At 45.2% G+C, this 21,412-nt stretch overlaps 1 long non-coding RNA gene across 1 annotated transcript; it reads left to right on the top strand.

The window, feature by feature from the left end:
* Nucleotides 1–1,123: 1,123 nt before the first annotated feature.
* LOC125175791 (uncharacterized) lies at nucleotides 1,124–7,665 on the top strand. Its single transcript, XR_007155966.1, has 3 exons — nucleotides 1,124–1,210; nucleotides 6,388–6,469; nucleotides 7,512–7,665. It is a non-coding gene; the product is annotated as an uncharacterized LOC125175791 (long non-coding RNA).
* Nucleotides 7,666–21,412: the final 13,747 nt, after the last annotated feature.

The following is a 21,412-nucleotide window of genomic DNA, read 5'->3' as shown; positions in this document are numbered from 1 at the left end:
CTTCCAGGGAAGCCCAGAGGTGGAGTGGGGTATGTCCATTAAGAAAGATTTTCTGCAGAAGGAAACACCTAAGATTAGCTTCGAAGGATGTATAAGAGTTCTCCAAGCAAAGAAGAGGGGAGGGGAATTCCAGTAACATTCAGAGACATGGAGATACAAGACAATAGGAATAGATACAGTTTCTGCTGAGGGACGCAGGAAAAAAAAAACAACCCTCATTGTCAAAGGGAATGGCATGTAATCATAATGAGAGCTAATGCTCTCATAGAAGTTGCCATGTGCCAGGCTCTGTTCTAAGGACATCACATACACAAACACATTTAATCCTCATAACCACCTTGGGAGGTAGGTGCGGTTATCATCCCTAATTTTGCAAGCAGGCAACGGAAGTACAGAAATATAAGGCAACTTGGCCAGTTTCGCATGGCCCATAGAATTTCCAGTGGCTTTTGACACTTTCTATACTGCCTTTCAAAAATGTTTGTAGGGGAGAAAGAGGGGAGACGGAGGGGAAAAGGGGAAGGGAGAACATAGAAAGTTTCTAAAGACAGAGACAGAGAGGAGCAAAATTTGGGGAAATGTGTAAATTTTAGAAAAAAATTTAAACCAGTTGAGGGACTTTATTCCAGAGAAGTGGGTTGAGGAGGCAGTATAAAGAAAACGATCCTCAATATTATTAAGGAGCCTATAAATTAAACTCAAGTAAGAATTTTCTACTGATTAGAAGTCAGCCATGTCAGAGCTGCATCACCCAGGGGCTTGTCAACCATCCTTCATGCGGGCTGTGTTCCTCATAAACGTTTCGGCTGGTCAAGATCCCGCCAGGTTACTAGGGCAGCGTGAGAAAGCCGTGTGAGTCTGCTGGAATGCAGGAGGCCTTCGAGTGCAGATGTTCAATAAATATTGATTGATAACAACTCATATTTAGTGCTATAATGAAGATTAGTAAAATTAATTGGAAACACATTTATTCATTTATTTTTTTCTGAAATTTATTGACAAATTGGTTTCCATATTTGGAAACGCATTTAATGTTAGCGTGGTTGGTATGATTCATGACTAACACATAAAAACCAAAGTAAAAGTCAAGTTTTACACGTTCTCTCTTCTCTTTTTTTAAGGACTTTAGTGGAGATGAGCTGTCACTCGCTATTAAAAGTTCAAAGTCAAATTTGCAGTCCACTTCTGGCAAGGAAGACAGAGCTTCGTGGTATGTATTTTAATTGCTAATCTTGCTCTCATTTTATCTTATTTTTTCCATGCTTATTTCCTCCCCATATCCACAATTTCCTTTTTAAAACGTTTATTGCACTATATGTATCTTTGAAAATGACTGCAGATTCTTTTGCAATGAGGTAAGGTACAATTAAATACATACATAAGCCAGATGTTGCTTGAAGACCCCTTGGAGATTTAGTTAAAATTGGTTCACCCCCCAATCCAAGAACCTCAAAGTATCCCCATGATTTTGACACTTCTGTGGGCATTGTCAGTTCAGACCCATCTATTCATTTTTTTGTTTTTTTGTTTTTGTGGTTTTTTGTTTGTTTGTTTTTTGCTCATGGTTTCAACAAATATTTATTGACCACCTACTACATCCTAGGCATTATTATAGGCACTAGCAACACAATGGTGGAAACTGAAGGACAGCAAGTCCTTGTCCTGGTGGAACTTCCTTTCCAGCCGTCGGGAGGCAGACAAACAAGCAAAGAAGAGTATCATAATGTGTGTGAAAACATGGTTTCAGACGGCAAAAAGTTTGATGAAGAAAATGAAACAGGGTAGCGTGAGGTCCTATGATGTGGGGGTAGGGGTGGTAATTGAAGGCCTCCCTGAAAGGGACCTTCCTGAAAGCTGACCACTGACTGGAACCTGAATGGCCAGTTGGTGGCCTGCAGATCTGAGGGAGGGGTTCTGGGCCAAGGGAGCTACCAGGACCACCGCTGTGAGGCTGAGCTGAGCTGGACATGGTGCGGAAGACACAGGGAAGCCAGTGCAGCAAGGTCAGCTGCGCTCGGGAGAGAGGGGATGCGATGAGGGAGGCGCAGGGGCCAGATCACGAGGGCTTTGTAAAAACCAAAAGAGAAAGAGAAGTGTGAAGAGATTTGCTTTATGATTAACCACTGTCTCTGTTTTATGGCGGGAAGATTGCACAGGAGCAGGAGACCATTTCGGAAGCTCTTACAGTTGTCCGGGCCTCCAGACCTGTGATGGGGTGTTAGCCACGCAGGTAGGAGTAGGTGGAGGCAGGCTCAGTTTTGGTGAGGCTGAGAGAGAAGCCAGCCTCCAGCCTCAGTGCCCCGCCCGCTCCCCTCACTGGCTTCTGCAAGAAATTCAGTTGCACCAAGATTCTGAGTTTTGGAACATTACTTAAGTTTGTGGGGCCAGAGAGAAGGGCTCACTTTGGGGAGCATGCAGGCATCTGTGATAGGGCCTCCTCTGTCTCACTGCCCTTTTAAGGGTCCATGGTGCCCATGTGACGGTTCCTCCAACACATGCAGTCCTGTCCCCACTGCCAACTTCCTCGGAGGGAGCCAGCGCCTGGGCATCGGTGCCAGTTGAAGATCGTTGCAGACATATCAAATCACATGGAAACCCACCCACCTTTCACGTTAAATATTATTTACATGCGAGTTACCTTGTGGCTGGCCACGTGATAGGCTGTTGCAGTTTGCACGCGTTTAATTACATGCTTGGTTTTATTTTACGGTTTGCTTTTCCGTTGCCTGATCAATTTTGTTTCAGGCCTCTAACATTTTGTGGACCATTGCAAAGTTCGCATTCTCCCTGCCTGTGGAGCTTCATGATGCAAACAGCCATGATCGGGCCTGTCCGGGTGGTCCAGGCTCGCCAAATTCTAGTGAGTGGCGTGCTCTCCATGTCACTGCGTGTGCACACAGGAGTGCTGTCACCTACTGAAGGTTTCCCAACATGGCCCATGGTGTAAACCCACGTCTCCCCCACACTCCCTCCTGCTCTGGGAACCCTGAGCCACTAGATAAAGGAGTTAGGCCCCGAGAGTGCGGACAGGCCTTCCTGCACTGCCTGCCTTCCTCTTATTTGCAGGTTCCTTTCCACTCTACACTCCTACATGCCCTGGACCTTGGGTCTAGAAAAGTCAAGCCAGAGCTTGAGGCAGCAGAAATTCAGGGCCCTGCATTTTTCATGGCTGCTCCAGGGCCATGGCATGCCCTTTCCTGAGGATCCTGACTCCGGAGTCTGGAGCTGAGGGTGGAGTGTAGGCCAGGAAGAGAACCTCTTAGAATGGGTTCACGAGCACCACATGCAGGAATACTGGGGCAAATAGATGGGAATGAAGTTGGGAACAGGAGGGAGAAAGTGGAGGGGAAGGAGCATAGCGGGAAGCATCTGGGAGGACGGGCCTGCACCAGTGCACAGCCCACAAGGGCAGCCTCGCCCACCTCTGCTCCTGCTGGGGCTGCAGTGCGCATTCCAGCAACCGCACAGGTCACCCTGCTCCATCCTTTCTAGCATTGTTCATGCCTGTCCTCCTCCCTTCTTTTGCCATCTCTGTGGGTCCAGCACCCCTTGGAGACACAGGCGTCCTCCCCACATCTAGAGACTTTTGAAACTAAGACAGCAAACCGGGGAATTGAAGACATTAGCTCTGAAGTCACGCTGCTTGGGCTCAAGGACCAGATCTGTTCATAATCATTGCTGCACCTGGGCAGATTTCTTAATGTGCCTGTGCCTCAGTTTCCTCACGTGTAAAACGGGGTGGTAGTAGTTCCTCCTTCACCAGATTGTGATAAAGTTTCCTGCTAAATGCCCAGCATGTGATAAGGACTCCACAAATGCTTCCTTGTTATTATTTGAAAGAATTGTTAAAACAGGATCCCAAAATTGTGGCACATTTTCATGTTTACATTACCAAATTCTAATTCAAAACACAATGGCATATAACTGCTATTCACAGGTAATTACAAGAGTGTGTGTGTTTGTTTGTTTGTTTGTTTGTTTTTTAATTAATTCATAGCACCCAAAAGGTATTATGGTCCAATCATAGGACTTGAGTTTAGAGTTGAATGAGAAACATTTGTATCTATGACTATATATAAGACCTCTTTGCAAACAATGTCAAAATTATGAATTTGAGATCCTTTGTGAATGTGTGTCCCCATGCCAAATACTTTCCCTGTCCTTTGCTAACCCCCATTCCCTCCCACATTCATATCTTCAGATGACCAGAGCGAATAACTTCCAGTGGGAAGCTGGAATAAACTCCACTTCCTGTGTCTCTGATTTCACAATTAGATTAATAGGGTACTAGGCCTTTGATTCTATAATTGGGTGATTTATACATGTTTACATATATCAGATATATACATATACATATATTGTTTGAGATGCAAATGGAGGAGGAGAAATAACATCAGACAAACGCTTCTTTGTCCTGGAAACAACTGAAGTCAGACCAGTGTTTAGGAGATGAAGGCTTGCGGGTCCTGGCCAAAGAAGTTGGGGGGCAGAAGGGGCAGCGGAGGCAGCTTCCTGTCCTGCGCAATTTTGTTTTACCTCATTTGGTTTGTGTGTCCAGTAGAAGTTGTGGGCAAGACCAGGAAGGAATGGATGATTTTCAACCGAATGACACGTCATGGCTCTAAGGGTGACTCTAAATCACAGCAGCCCATAATGCAAGAGCCTGATGAGGGTCGCAAAGTTAATACTGCAGCATGATTTCCCTTGGAAATACCAACGCTGTGCATGAAGCGCTTTGTGGCTGCTACCCAGGGAATGTAGCTTGCAGAACTTTAAAAACAGGAGCCTTGGCAGCTCTCCGGGAAGCTGAGATGAAAGCCTACCTGGAGTAGAGCAGACTGGCTGACCTTTCGGAGGCCCTTTTATCCTTGAGAGTCTATGGTTTTGATGTAGTGTTGAGTATTTTTCAACTTCGTCTCAAGAAGAGTCAGTGAGTATATGAAAAATAAGGTCTGGTTCTGCACTAATTCCCTCATGCATTTTTAAAAGGTTAAAAAGTGGATAAACATTGTAGTCATGCAATAAATAATAATTCTAATAAGATGAGAAATTTAGGGGCGCCTGGGTTGTTCAGTCGGTTTAGCACCCGACTTCAGCTCAGGTCACGATCTCGCGGTTCGTGGGTTCGAGCCCCACGTCGGACTCAGTGCTGACAGCTCGGAGCCTGGAGCCTGCTTCGGATTCTGTGTATCCCTCTCTCTCTGCCCCTCCCCAACTAGCACTCTGTCTGTCTCTGTCATTCAAAGATGAATACATGTTAAAAAAAAATTAAAGATAAGAAATTTAAATGTTTTCACTTTGCCTAAGAGTTAAAATACCTATGAAGGAATGCTTGAGGAGTGCGGGGGCAGGATACCATTTTTTTTTTCCAATGGGAGGCAAATTGTTGTTGCTCTGACCATAGTAGGAACACAGATTATTTTTGTTGAGTGAATGAGTTATTGATGAACATGGCTTTCCCTGTCTTAATATTAATTAGTTTGGAGGAAATAAAGTTAATCAATAATTATAAAAACTTTAAAAAGTAGATGACATTTATTGAATGCATTGTACCTCAATTATCTATTGCTGTATAGCAAACCACTACAAAATGTCGTGGCTTAAAAGAATATTTTATTGTTTCTTAGGGTTTTATGAACTGATTGGGTTCAGTTGGTGGTTCTTCTGTTCCACATGGCATTTGCTGGGGCTGGAATGTCCAAGATGGCTGTCTGGAGCCACAGTTAGAACAGCTAGAGTTTGACTGGGTCTCTCTCTCTCTTTCTCTCTCTCTTTCTCCCTCTCGGAAGTCTCTCTAACTGAATAGGCTAACTTCTTCATATGATGGCTCAGGGCTCCAAGAGCAAGTGTCCCAATGGGAAAAACCCCTATTAAGACTCTGCTTCTATAGAACTTGCAAGTATCTCATTGGCCAAAGCAAATTATCCAACCACGCCCAGAGTCAGTGTGGGAGGGACTACACAAGGGCTTAAATCCTGGGAGGCCTGGTTCATTTGGGGCCAGGAGTGTAACGGTCAACTCTACAACCCATATGTCTCACCTGTCCCAGACATTTTACATAAGTTTATCCTCTTTAAAAGTTAAAACAACCTTGCAAAGTGGATACTACTTACAATTTTCATTCTAAGATGAGAAAACCAAGGCACAGAGAGGTTATGGACTTTGTTGCCCCCAATCACACTGGTAAGAAGTAACAGAGGTGGGAATGAATTCAAGCTGTCTAACCCTAGAGCCTGAACTTGCAAGTCTGAAGGCACAAGCATAGGAATAGAAAATTATCAGCTTCTAAAAGTAAGTAACATCTCAGAAATATGTAGGTAATATTTGATTTAAAAGTTTATACATTCAAAAGCATTTATAAGGATTTTATCCTCCTCTTTCCAACAGAGGCCATATACATGTTACCTCCTAAAAGAATTGTGAACCAAGAAAAGCAAGAGCCCTAGCTTGATGAGTTCCACTGACCTGGGTTCGAATTTTTTTCTTATTTATTGAGTCACTCATTGACTTAATTTCCTCAATTATAAAATGGGAATGATGATGATATCTAGCTTGTAAGGCTGTGGTGAAGATAAAACGAGATATTATAGTGAGTATGAAGTGTCTGGATGTTCTAATGCTCATGTCCATGTGTAAGTTTGCATATTGGACTGAGTCGAATGTAGTAGGACATGTGGGAAGCAGATTTGTGGGGATTCATGATCTCCTACATGACCTCACTGGAAAATGATTAGGGCAGTGAATTTTAACCATAGCATAAACTGTTATGCCTGCCCACAGCTGGGAAGCATGGACCAGAACAGGGTGGGAGAAATTACTGGTTTAGAACACCCCACCCTACAAACAAGAGAAAAATAGACACCACGGTCCCTGCAAGACTCATGACTGGTATCCTCACAGAACTAGTCCAACTAACCCAACCCAATTTGACCAGACCTATTTAATCCATGCAAATTTAATCCAGCTCTAAGAATATCTTAAGCCATCCCCCAAAATTGGAGAGTAATGTACTGGCCCAATAAGGATCAATTATCTGGTCCTGGTCACTTTCCAAAACAGAAAAATCTTTTGACTCTCATGAAGATGTGGATAAAGGGAGAAAAGAAAAAACAATCCATCATGAGTAAGTTTCCAAACCTTAGTTTCCATTGTCTGGTTATGCCAACAGCTGTCTTCTGGTTTGGAGGCAATTTGCAGCTGGAAGAAACAAGATTCCACATTTCTTCCTCTGGGGGTTGAATGATGGCTTTTTCCATGGTATTATGGTCACAGTTCTATACATGAGTTATGGCAGCTTTAAATTACAGCCACAATATTATGGGGAAAAGGATAAATCCCTCACTGTCTTCTTTTATCTGCAAAGCAGTTGGGAAATGTGGAGGAGGCCACTTACCCAAAAGGAATAAATTGATGGTGGGGGTATGTCTGTGTCAGGAAAGGCAGCTGGCAGCAGGCTTTGCTGAAATGCTCTCAAATGCTAACACGTTATTTTACAAATCTCTCTTCCCCAGATGCAGGAGGAAAGACAAAGTGAAAGAGGATGAGTGAGGAGAGTGAAAACAGGGCAAACCCTCCTACAATCTGCTCCTTTCACTTAGGTCACGGGTAGTGCATTGCCCCGAACACTGGTCTCCAAGGACTCAGGGCTACTCTTTCCGAGGCATGGTTTTGTGGGGTTTTTTGGGTAGTTTCCCATAATTCATTAAATGTGTTTCTCACTATCTCACTATCTCAGAGTACTCCCTGAGTGCCGTGCCTCAATACTGTGATATAGTTTTTATCTTATTAGTTGTGTAAACTCATGTAAGTTATTTCAACTCGCTGAGCTGGTATCTGTGAGATGGACGTAATGACACCTACATGGCAGGATTATCGGGGTAGCTAAATAAGGTTGCTTGCCCCTTCCTTCCTCTCACCTTTCTTTCACACTGTATCAGTTCCGCATCCCATTTGTGTCCAAGATGGATTCTCTTCTCTCCATTGTCTCGCTGATGCATCGTCTCTGACCTGAACCATGAGGAAGCCTCCAACAGGTCTCCCTACCTCAGATACTAGAGGGATCTTCAGAATGCACATGGACTGTCCTCCTCCTGAAGCCCATGTTCAGTCCCGTTGGCTATAGCGTAAGGTCCAAACTCTGGAGCAGACCACCCAAGTCTCCTTACCGTCCGACCTCACCTCTTCCCCCACCACATCCTCCACACACAGGCTCCAACTTAGTAAGATGGCAGGCAGGTGGTGTGGCCTTTCAGAGGGGAACAAAAGCTCTTGGCAGACCTGAGAATCCAAGAGATTCTTGCAACTGTGTGGTCAAATGAGCAATGGCAAAGGCTGTTTTTGTATGGAATTTGTGTTTGAGCCACATATCTTTGTCCTCGGAAGAACTTTAGCAACTCAGGTTTACTTTTGAACAAATGCATTCCCTTGTATTCTTTCCCCAGCTTAAGAATTGTCTGTTAATTGTAATTTTAAAAAGAAGAAAACAAGCAAGCAGTACCATCTTGCTTCGATTAGTACAATCCAAGGGATTCCAGCCCTGGGAAGAGAAAGAGGTACTTTGGAAGCTAGGGAAGCCAGCTCTGTGAGGGACAGCTCTGACATAGCAGTGTGGCACAGTGAGGACACTTCTGGGGTCAAACAAGCTCACCCCCACATGTGCTGCTTCAGTGATGTTACCAGGGATGTGGGTCTCGAACTCAGGAACCGTGAGATCATGACCGGAGCCGAAGTTGGGCGCTTAAAATACTGATTTTAAAATACCAGCACTTTTAAAATGAACAATACTATTTGAATGGAGGACTTTCTATTCTATGCAGAAAAGAATCCGAAGCTGAAGGAGAACTTTGAAAGCCACACAAGAACAACAGACTTCCCAGTCGTGGATGACTCTCAAAGCATTAGGCTCCGTGGAAGAAGCCAAGCACACAAGGTGCAATGCTGCATGGTTCCATTGATATACATGACATTCTGGAAAAGCAAAACTTCAGGGGCAGAAATGAGGTCAATGGCTGCAGGGAATGGTGGGAGTGGTGAGCTACAAAAGGGGCATGAGGGAATCTGGAGGCTGATGGGCCTGTTCTGTGTCCGGATTGTGGTGTTATTACAAGACTGTGCCAACACTCATCTAGCTGTATGCCTAAAAAGGGTAAATTTAAAAAAAATTTTTTTTGAATATTTATTTATTTTGAGAGAGAGTATGTGTCACAGGGGAGGGGCAGAGAGAGAGGGAAAGAGACAAAGAATCCCCAGCAGGCTCCATGCTGCCAGCCCAGAGCTGACACGGGCTTGAACTTATGAACTGTGAGATCAGGACCTGAGCCGAAATTAAGAGTCTGACGCTTAACTGACTGAACCACCCAGGGGCCCGAAGGGTACTTTTTATCATATGCAAACTATATCTCAATAAGCGCCCCCCCCCCCCTTACACATACACGCGCTCAGAAAATGAGCCACTGGAACTGGTTAGAATCAGGGTCTGTGGATGTGTCCAGAAAATGGCCCCTTGGGTTTTTGCCTGTGTTATACATGAAGATTCTGCGACAGATTTTGCTTTTGAAAGAGTTCTGCTGCTAGAAATATTTGGAAACCACTGAATAAGACTAATGCCAGTGGGGGGCAGCCGAGGTTTCCGAAGAGAATGCTTACTTTTTGGTTTTGTTTTTCCCCCAGATGTACCTCACGAGGAGACAGAAACTAGAAAGGGAAAAAAAAAAGACTATATATTTACTTTCCCTGAATAACCCCCACAGGGTTTTCTTTCCCTAGAATTTCGTCTTAATAAGAACTCTGCTCTCTAAATTTAGGAGCAAAGGTTTGGGAGCCATCTGTCTTTGCCAGTCTGGACGGGCCTGCTGAGGGACAGCCCTCAGCCCAGCCATGGGAGCACAGCAGTAAAAGGACTTTGGAAAGTTTTGCCAGCCTCGGGAAGCTGACTGAATGCATCGCCCCTGAAGCTGTGGTTTGGCTCAGGTAGCAGACAGCTCTCCTGAATTCGGCTTCTGAGACACTTCCATTGGAAGACCCGTCTGTGGGGGCAAGCACTTGCCTTTTACCACTGTCCCCATCGCTTGTTACTGCCTCCCCCTGAGCCTCTGTCTCCTGGCTGAGCCCTGAAGATATTAATACTTATGAAAACGGTTAGGGTCTGCTGACAAATACTGGAACGAAGGGTAGACATTGGAAAACAAAATTCCTTCTTTCCAGCGTCTCTGCTTCGTATCAGATGTGCTCAGTCGTTCTTGGAAGTCTTGACCTCCTGCATCGCCCATCTGCACTGGGGATCCTTAACCACAGGCAGCTCAGGGCTTGCTGTAACCCAACGCTGCTGTCCCCGCCCTCCCAACCCTTGGAAAGGGCCTCTGCAAGCCACTGTCTGACACAGCTCCTGTTGGGGGCCCCTCCTGCATGGCTCCTTCTCTTCCCAGATGCTGGTGACAGCTCCCTCTTCTTGTCCCCTCCAGGTACAGGAGTGACAAGAGCTTCCCTCTGTCACTAGTTTCTGCTTCCCCACCTTTTGTTGCTTCCCCAACCCTGCTCACACCTGTGTGATTAGTCCTTCTCTGACATCCTCTTCAGTTAAACCTTTTTATTGTTGTATCTGATCTCTATTAGGACAGTGACCATCCTAACCCCCCTGCCCCAGGGCCCTCAGGGTAAAATCCAAACTTCTTAATGCCCCGCCACCCTGGCCTCTCCTGCTACTCTCCTCTGGTTCCCTAACTTCCAGTCTTCAAACTGTTTCCCATTCGGGGCCCTTTGCATCTGCTGTTCTCAATCAGGAATGTTCTCTCCCCGTATGTTGGGTCAGCTGCCTTGTTCTCATCATTATGGTGTTAGGTTGGATGTCACCTCTTTAGAAAGTCCTTTCCAGGTCACTCTACGTAAGTAGCTCACCCACCCCCCCACCCCCCCCAGTTCTTTACCATCTTATTGCCCTATTTACATTTTTTTAAGCCCTTGTCACTTTTTAAAATTATATGAATTGCAGGGGTGCCTGGGTGGCTCAGTCAGTTAAGCATCCAACTTCGGCTCAGGTCAGGATCTCGTGGTTTGTGAGTTTGAGCCCCGCATTGAGCTCTGAGCTGACAGCTCAGAGCCTGGAGCCTGCTTTGGCTTCTGTGTCTCCCTTTCTCTCTGCCCCTCCGTTGCAAGATGAGGGCAAGATGAGGGCACTTAGAAAGATGAGGGCAGCTGGGGCGCCTGGGTGGCGCAGTCGGTTAAGCGACCGACTTCAGCCAGGTCACGATCTCGCGGTCCGTGAGTTCGAGCCCCGCGTCAGGCTCTGGGCTGATGGCTCAGAGCCTGGAGCCTGTTTCCGATTCCATGTCTCCCTCTCTCTCTGCCCCTGCCCCGTTCATGCTCTGTCTCTCTCTGTCCCAAAAATAAATAAACGTTGAAAAAAAAAATTAAAAAAAAAAAAAAAAGAAAGAAAGATGAGGGCAGCAAAGGAGAGCACAATACCCTGGGGCCAGTGACACCAGGGCCCTCAGAATTTGCCAGAACTCTGAGAAAGGTGCCCAATGGGCAGGGCTGCCTGACAGGAGCTGTGGCCTTTAGCTGCAAATCCACAGCAGCCTGGCAGGCTGGTAGGTTCACTAGTCACTCTCCTCCATCCCTACCTTCCAATCTCCTGCCGGTGCTTCCCATTATCCAATAGGGAGTTGGAGGGCAGAGGAGTTGCACTCCTGGGACACACACAGAGCAGAGTGGAGAAGACTAAATAACATATCCAGAGGAGCAAACACACGCAGACAGCACAGCGAATGGAGTCGCTGTGCTCAAGACAATGCTTGGCACCCGGCTCACCACATTTCACAGCCCCAGGGAGCGCCGTCTACCTAGAGCTGTGTGACATGGCAGGCCCGCCTGGCAATAGGACCTCAGAGAAGGAGGCATGGAATGAAGCCACAGATCCCTGGGGGTTTGGCTCCAGGTTCTGGGGATTGATGGAGAAACATTTACGCCCTCCTTAACACAGGACAATCAGGACAGATAAAGATTCACCTCATGGTGGGGCTCCTGCATGCGGCCACCAAGATTTCCTCCATGCCCTGTCACATGAGGACTCAGAAATCCTGTGCCTGGTAGGCATATACATTCCGTGCCAAGGACATTTCTGAAGTTGAAGAACAATCTCTATTTATGTGCAGCGTGGAAACAGGAGCTTGTTTTGCATTGTGTTTGGAGGCAGAGAGGAATCAGGTAGCAAGCTGGCGATGCTGCTGATTTTTCACGGAGGGCAGAGCTCCCTAGGCTTTGTGGAGGTAGCAATAAAATCATCCATCTATAGGATTAGTGGCTGGGTGGGAAGAAGCCAAGTCACCACATACTGCTGCCGTCAACTCTTAGCAAGGTATACAGTTACTATGGAGACAGGTATGGAGGAGGTATATTGAAGTGGATTATTAATCAGAAACGCCCCTTGAGGGCCTACTAGGTATGGGAAGTAGTGAGAATTCACAGCAAAGTGAAGACAGAAGTTCTGCCTTTGACAATAGAGGAGCTGTAGATGCAGGATTGAGAACCAATTACGACGAGACATGTTACATCACTAAGGGCGGAGTGGGGAGATACTTGTCAAAGGGTTTGAACATTAGGCTGGAGAATAATTATAATGTGATGAAAACTGCTGCCGGAACAAATGTTCCCCATTTCCTCAGTCTAGGACAGGTTGAGAGAGGAAGTGACCTGGGATGGCTGTGAAAATGGAGAAGCAGGGGCAGACAGGACAGAGTGCTGGGGTCTGCAACTCCATCATCCTCTCTGCGCCTGATGGCTGCACTGTGTCCTCCCATAAGCGTAGCAGAGCTGCAAACAGCCGTGAGTTCTGTGCTGTTGCATCGACCCGGCAAATGTAATTCTCCAACACACTTTTCTGTTTGACCCGTCCTATGTAAGTTGCATGACATAATGTGGTCATTGCTCTCAGTTGCTATGCATTAGCTTTGTTACAAAAGAGAAAGGAATGCCAGACGCTTGTTAATTTCTGATAGGAATTCTGCTTCCCCACAGGGAAAGCCCCTGCATGTTTGTTGACTGATGACACACGGATCCACCAAAAAAAGAATAAAACCAGGGAGTACGTGTCCTTGGGGGACATCAACTTCAAATTTATAATGCTGGAACGTGTTCTTTCTTGCCATAAACACCCCGAGACACCAGCTGATAACAGATTAAGAAATGTATTTTCTATACAAAATTTGCATTCGATAAGTGAGACCTTTCTTTATTTAACATTTATGGAGCCCTCACTGTGTGCCAAGCTCTGTGTACCCTTTGGAGGAGCTCGCAGTCTAGTGTGTGGGGGTGAATGTGGGAGACAGAGCAAGGCTGGGATGGTGACAATCACAGGGGACCTACCAGGAGAGACTGCTGACCGCATGGGGGTGCTGGGAAAGTGTGGTGGATGTCTTCCATTCTCCTCGCGGGTCCTCTCTCCAGTCTCCAGCCTGCTTTGGAGCTGTGGGGCTGGCTGGGAGGCACTGCATCATGGGCTCCAGTGCCCACTGCTCCTGGTTGGATCTGGTCAATGAGAAGCCCTAGCGAAAGATAAGTGGGAGGGAAGGGGGTAAGGCTGGGGTGCTAATTCTCTGAGATTCCTCCTCCAGGATCATTCCAGAACGGCTGCATCCCCTCATGAAGGATGCAGCTCCTGTCGGGTGGCCCGCGACATACAACTCTTTCCTCTGGGGACTTGTAACCTTCTCCCCGCCAGCCCTGTCTAGCCTCTGCGATGCAAGCGGTGTCTTTTTTTTAAACCTGAAACCACGTTTTGGTTTCCTTAAATCTGCCGATGCCTTCATAACTAATCCCTTTACTAATTCTCCCCAATTCCTCACTAATAATGTGCCGTCCATCTCCTTCCTGCTGGATCCTGACAGCTATGGAAGGTCCCCAGAGAGAGACGATTCCTGAGCTGAGTGCAGAATGGCAAATAGAGTTACTTGGGTGAAAAGTGGGGGAAAGGGAGAAGCAGTCAGAAGCAACAAGCAGCCTGTGCAAAGACACGGAGGCTTCGAAGAGAGATCGCTGTGTGTTCCAGAAGCCAGGGCATGATATCTGACTCTCCTCCTTCCCCCCAGCATCCACCTGGACATCATGCCCGGCACATTCTACTTCATCAACCTCTCTCTCCAACCTGCCCACTTCTCTACATCTCCACCACCCTCGTGACTTCTTACCTCAGTTACTACACCAGCTTTGCAATCGTTCTCATTCTCTCTGCTGACAACCCTTTGCTGTCTACTTACAAGCTCAGGATAAATTAATACTCCTGGGCCCTTAGCCCTCGAGCATCAGGGCCCTGTCTTCTTGTCTCTTGCCTGAGCCAAACTGAACTTGCTGCCTCAGAGACAGGGTCTCCCCTCCTGAGCGGCCCACACAGGGCTCCCTCTGCTTCCCCGCTCCACCTCCTCCCTCCGTCTGTTCTCTAGGCTCGCTCTACATCCCACAGGAAGCCTCTGGCTTCACCCATCTGTCTTCAGGGACCAGGCGCCCTCCCTCTGGAGTGAGATATCCTTGCCTCTCCATGCACAAGACACAGAGCTGCTTGTGGAATCAGAGGATGAAACTTCACAAGAGCAGGGACTTGGGTGTGTTCGCTGCTGTTTCCCAGTGCCCAGGACAGTGCCTGACACACGGCAGATGCCCAAGAAATATTTGTGCAATGAACGAGAGCCCAATCCCACAGTTTACTAACTGTATGCCTTGAGCTTTAATTTCATACTTGTATGCCTTGGGTTACTTTTTCTGTAAAATGAGAAAAGTAATAGTAATTAACACGAGGGCTAATGTGATGATTACACGAGAATAGGACATACAAGCAGACTGCGTGAACTAGAGCAAGCTGTCACAGAATAGTGCAAAAGTAAAAAGCCCTGAATAATTTCCCTCTATTCCCAGAATAATTTCCCTCTAGAACTGCATTTCTTTGTCTTTGTCTTTCAAAACACAGATGGACACCTTACCCATATTAGACACAGTGCCTAGGAACATGTTTTATTTCTTTTAAAATAAGAAAAAAAGGAATAAAATAATAATGAATATGTAATAACAAATCCAGCCTGGATTATATTTGCTTTTATACCAATGCAATTACACAGTATGATTTTAACTCTTTTTTTTTTAAAGTGGAAGAAAAGCCCCTGCCAGGCACAAGCGCCCAAGGCCCATGAAAGTCAAAATGTGTCTGTTTCTCTCATTGTCCTATTCTTGTTATTCTGATAGATAATTGGATTCCAAACTTGATTATGTAAGTGGCAACTATAAGCCAGATACTATGCTAGAGGGAAATCTAAAAAAGAATAAGAGGGGCTCCCCAAATTCGGGGTGATCACCAGGCATGGCCTGAGTAATGCAGAGGCAATGAAGGAAGATGATAAAAAGATGGAATAATCCAGACAGAAGTACTGTTTCCTCAAAAAGCGATGATGTGGGTGGATGGGAACTTCCTAACACATGATCCCAGCATGTGAACTCTCTTTCTGGAGGAAGGTGACACAGCATTGTGGCATTGTATCATTTTTCAAGTCAGGAGCCTGAAGCTAAAAAAAAAAAAAAAAAAAAAAAAATGTTTTTTTAAATATATGGATGCTCAGACATACATCAGTAGAGGCATGATTTTCTGCCTTGACATTGCAATGTATCATGTCAGAATTAACCTTGATTTCACTGAAATACCTAATTATAAGCTCTAAGAAAACATAGTAATGATGTGTAAAATGTGAAAACATCAATGGGTTTTATAACATAAGTATCCTGATAAAATTTTGATGACTTGGCAAATAGAAAAATAGAAGGAAATGATCAGAATACTGCAGGAAATGTTCTGCCAACTCCAGGATACAATACTTTCAAAACTGAGGTATAGTTTATCACTGGGAGATGGAATTATGAGTTATTTTACCTTCTTTTTATTTATCTCTCTATTTTCTTCTGTTTACAATGAACACCTGCAAATTTTGTCTCTAAAAATCAATACAATTTTCCAAACCCAGCTATACATATTATAATGTCACACTTTGAAGATTTCTTTCAAGAAAATAATTAGAGATACATGATGGGTTGTTTGCAAAACTGCAACATTTAAATAAGCTAAGTATTTATCAATACGGATCAATTAAATACATTTCACTCTACCCCTAAATGGTCATTAAAAATTATTATAGAGATCTACAATTATTGATATGAGAGACATTCATAAGATATTGTTGAATATGATGTATAAAAATGTATAAAGGGCATATATGACATAATTCCTTTTTAAAAATTTGTAAAATGCCCTTTTTAAAGCCAGAGGGGAAATACGGGTAATTGTTACTTCTCTAAATCTTTCTTTCTAGTCTTCTTCCTTTTATTTTTTTTGAAATGTTTTTAATGTTTCGTTTATTCTTGAGAGAGAAAGAGGGGGAGAGACAGAGCGTGAGTGGGGGCGGGGCAGAGAGAGAGGGAGACACAGAATCCAAAGCAGGCTCCAGGCTCTGAGCTGTCAGTACAGAGCCCCATGTGGGACTCTAACCCATGAACTGTGAGACCATGACCTGAGCCAAAGTTGGATGCGTAACCGACTGAGCCACCTAGGCACCCCTCTAGTCTTCTTCTTTTTAAGCATTTTATCCTTTTATTCTTTTCTAACTAGAAAAAAATTAAATTATTTCTACTTTTTAAAAAAAATTTTTTTTTTGAGAGACAGAGAGAGAGAGAGAGAGAGAGAGAGCACAAGCAAGAGAGAGGGGGGAGAGAGAAAATCTTAAGCAGGCTCCGCGAGCAGCATGGGGTCTGATGTGGGGCTTGATCCCATAACCCTGGGATCATGACCTGAGCTGAAATCAAGAGTTGGACGCTCAACTGACTGAGCCACCCAGGTGCCCCTATTTCTACTTTTTAAATTAGATTCCAAGAAGATTATCAGATGACCATCAGATAAAAAATGTTTAAAGAACATTTCCCCTAAATAACATTTCTTTCATTGTAATCCAATGTGATTTGGAAACAAACCAACAACAACAACAACAAAATGCTACCATATTTACCAAATCATTTCCCCATCAAACCTGTTTCTCCCCCTGCTTCACTTATTGTGACCATTCTTGAGCTCAGAAACTCAGGAGGTTGTTTCCCAAACCAATGGGTTGCAATGGCTGTAATGGTCTCATGGCAAAAATGAGATTATGTTTACGATAGGCTGCAGGGAAAGGCATGCCTGGCAGGAGGAATCACGTAGACAACAGTTGGGAGTTGAGAAAATGCACATTCCTTGGAAAATAGTGATGGTTACTAGCAGGTAAGTGGACAGTTTATGGGGAGAATGGTGGGAACTGCAATAAAGCAGGTCAGAGCAGAGGGCCTTGAATATCAGACCGAGGGGTCCCCGCCTCATCTAGGTGATCGGACCATTGGGTTTTCGAGTAGCAAAAAGACCAAAGATAATTTTAGAAAGACTCATCTGAGGGCTGAAACAAAAAGATCAGTTTTACAGCTATTGTTCATATCTGGGATGAGAAAAGTCTGCTTTAGGACAGAAGCAGTGAGAGAGGAAAGAGTGACACATGAGAGACCTTCTGTATTAGAGAAATAGAACCAATAGAATAAATATGCAAAGAGATTTATCATAAGGAATTGGTTCATGTGGATATGGAAGCTGACAAGACCCAAGATCTGCAAGCTGGAGACCCAGGAGAGCTCAGGGGGTAAATTCCCGTCTGAAGGTGAGTAGGGTCAAGGTACAGGAAGAGTCAATGTTTTAGTTCAAGTCCAAAAGCAGGAGAAGACCGAAGTCCCTGTGGGAAGGCAGTCAGGCAGGAGGGGTTCCCTCTTACTCCTGGACGGTTAGGCTTTTTACTATTTGGGCCTTCACCATATTTGACAGGGCAATATGCTTTGCTCAGTCTACCGATTCAAATGTTAATCTCATCCAGAAACACTGTCACAGACATACCTAGAATAATGTTTGGCCAGATATCTGGGCACCCTATGGCCCAGTTAAGATGATACATAATAATTAGCCATCACACTTTCCAAAGGAAAAAAAAAAAATACTATTTGCATTCAGGATGTCCACCTGCAACAAGCGTGCCCACAGGTTTTTCCCACCTTCCAGAAGACACACCCCTGACATCTCAGACACAAGCCTGACACTCTTCCATCCCACAAGGATAATGACTGTGAAGTCAACCACCGAGCCACCAGGCAGGTCTCCTGTAGTGGCCCATAACTGCAGGCACAATCATCCAGAAACATCTCAGAACATCGCAGTGAGCAGGTGTTATCCTGTGTCCTCCTCCTACCCAATTTAAAGATAAGGGAAACAGAGACCAGAAATATTGTGATGACTTGTTAAAAGTTTCACAGCTGTTAAGAGGCAAAGTTAATACCAGGAAGGAAAATAAATTCCTGAGCACCCACTACGGATTGAGCAACAAGCCAGATACATATTATACTTTATTGTGGTAAAACCCTCACAGTAACCCTAAATGCTATTATTATCCCCATTTTACAGATGAAGAAACTGAGACTTAAGAGCTTAGGAAACTTGCCCAAAGTAAGCAGGTTTGGAACTCATGTCTGTTTGATTCTAAACCTCTACGTTACAGTTCCTGGTATGAGACAAGTCACACAAGAACAGAAGAAAAAGTTAAAGACTGCCAAGGGCCATGAGCCAACCCAGCCCAAAAGACTAGGGTGAATGAGCCAAGAAATTCTGATCCACTCTTCGGTATCTATAGGGATAAAATCCATTCTCCCCCTGCTCAGTCCTGCAGTTTACCCCAAACCTGATCTCCTAGCAAACTTCCTGTTCCATCCCACACACAGGCCTGTGTTCAAATATTCAGTGCTTCTTGGAACCACAGAAGGGCTGGACTTTTTTGATCACAACAGAGGGGAACTCAGTGTTAGCAAACTGAGAGCAGAAATCCCAACTGTCAGGGATACTTACACTTGGTGCCTATTCCCTTAAAAACCAAGCAGCCCCAACTCACCGGCTGTCTGACTAATTAGCAGAATGTTCTTTCAACAGACAGAACTCGGAAGCCTCCAACAAAAAAAGTAAGATCAGTTCTTTGGAACTGCTTTTTTTTGCTCCCTTACAGAACAAAAGTCTGAACGGAACGCTTTGTGGCCAAGTTTCACCAGGGTCTTAAATACAGTTTCTTTAACGTGGAGAGATCAGTGGATGAAGAAACACAAAAAAGCTGGAAACTCCCCTTGGGAGTTCTGTTCATCTTTTCGGTCGGTGTCACTCCTGTGTTACCTTGCAAAGGAGGGACAAGAAACTAAAAATGGATGGGTCTCATTGGGACCATACTGTTCAGGTTTACATTGAAATAAGACATTTGTTCCGTCCCTCACCTGTGTTTACCGAGTTTCCTAGAGATTCCTATTATGATCCCAGGGACTAGGTACCAAAGAAATTTTTTTTTAATTTTAATGAAAAACCACAGCTAGGATATATATGGAATCAAAACCTTAGTGAAAGGTATATCGTCCCAGTATATGAGAATTTCCTATTCCCTGTACACCCAGCCGTGTATATATTATCCACATCTGTCCATACTTTGCCCATAAATGCAACTGATGACTCTTTATGACCCCCAAGAAGAAATATTTTATTTTCTCACATTGTACCTCTGATTTGGCACACATGGAGAGGGCCTCTCTAGAGACTGGAGAAGGTGGAGTTGCACACTGCTAAGAGAGGCTGCTCTTTGTGTACATTCCTCTCTCTCCAGCTGATCTGTCTGGTCCCCGAGGGTAGGGCCCATGCCCTGTGCATCTTAGAGTCCCCACAGAGAGTCTAGTGTGTGGTAGGCATTCAATGGATAGGTTAGAAGTCACGGCCCAGGAGAGCAGGTCAGAAAGATAGCTAGAAGGGCGGCAGCAGAAAGAAAAGCCAAATGCGAAAGGACATCTAAAACCCGAGAACAGACTGCTCTGCTGTACCCGTGATAACGCGGACTTGGATCTGATTTTGCCACGGAGTTCCAGTGGTGCAGGAACAAAGCCCAAAGCGGTGTCAGGTGGCCGCAGTGGGGAGAGGAGGCTGCAGCCTGTTGGCAGCTAATGAACTGGCCAGAGCGTAAGGGGAGAGAGTTCAAAGAAAGCAGCGAGTAGTGCCTGCTGCTCTCTGCCAGCGTCTGATACGCCTTGGAGACAATCGGTAAAGTTTCAACAATTACCCCAAGTTCTCAGCCCCCTGATTGTGGGTGGCACTGATCAATGACACGGTCTCTAAGTCCTGGCAGGCTCTGAGACGGCAGAACAGACACCTGCCTTTGCACAGGGATTTCCATAGTTAAGGTGGTTGCCTCAGCTGCTATTTTGGAAACAGTCACAACTAAGCTAGGAGTGCTTCTCTGTAGTGTTGTTCCTTTGTAGTTACCGTTCTTCGTTGTAAAAGACACTTGTTTTTTTGGTTTTTTTTCTCTGTTTCAAGAGGTGACCCATCTAAATATTATTCCATGTTGTGGTAATGATTATAAAGCAGGGTTATTTCATTTATATTTAAGCAAGAGGTCAGACTCACTGATCTTCCTTTGGAAGACTACCATGCTTGTTGCAAAAACCATGAATTTTATAGGATGTTTAGTGCAAGGATGGCTCTAGAATTTCTATAAGGAAGGGCTCGGGGTGATGACATGCGTGGAGAGAGAGGAGGAGGCTGGAGTCGCATTTGCCCAGCACCTTTCATAATACTGAGCAGACCTCAGTTGTCCATGTCAAAGAGCGAGTGGGGCCTAAAGCCTCCTGACCGTAGTCCCCATCCTCCTCGCTCCGAGCCTTCGCTCCTTAGCTTAAGCCTGCATTTCGTCATGATCCACAATCCTTTCCCACTCCTCCCAAGGAAAGTCTTGTTTGCTTTTAGCATTTTCCTCTCATATCCACTTTGCTGATTTTCAATATGTTTACTTCAGCCTACAACTTAAATAGCCATGTGAGTTATCTCTGAAGCCTCTCATTTAAAGCCACCCTCTCTTTTCCATCCCTCCCTGTCCCCCCACCGCTGCCCTGAGTCACAGCCTAAAATCAGGCCCCCTCATCTCTCTCCTGGACCCTTCTGAAACCCTCCAGTCTTCCTCATCCTATTGCCCAGAGGGGCTCTTCTAATAGACACACTGGGGCAAGCCACTCTCCTTCGTTAGCAGTTCCCAGCAGTATCTAATCTGACTTCCTTAGCGTGCCATCCCTAGGCTTTCATGATGTGACCCCTGCCTACCATTCTTAGAAAAATGAAAATAGTTCCTTCTATTGTTGGGGAGGTTAACAATGTAATGGAGGCCTTTGCAAAGGGCCTCCGTGATTAGGGCTTGGTGGACACGCCTCAGCATTTTGCAGCTGCCCAGATGGCTTTCAGGGAGCTATCTCCACCCAAGAAATCATGGCCATCATTTGATTCTATCCCAAAACGAACCCCGTT

Source organism: Prionailurus viverrinus, chromosome C2 (genome assembly GCF_022837055.1).
Source record: "Prionailurus viverrinus isolate Anna chromosome C2, UM_Priviv_1.0, whole genome shotgun sequence".
Taxonomy (NCBI): domain Eukaryota; kingdom Metazoa; phylum Chordata; class Mammalia; order Carnivora; family Felidae; genus Prionailurus; species Prionailurus viverrinus.
The sequence above is the reverse complement of the archived record's forward strand: the minus strand, read 5'-3'. Positions and strand labels throughout refer to the sequence as shown.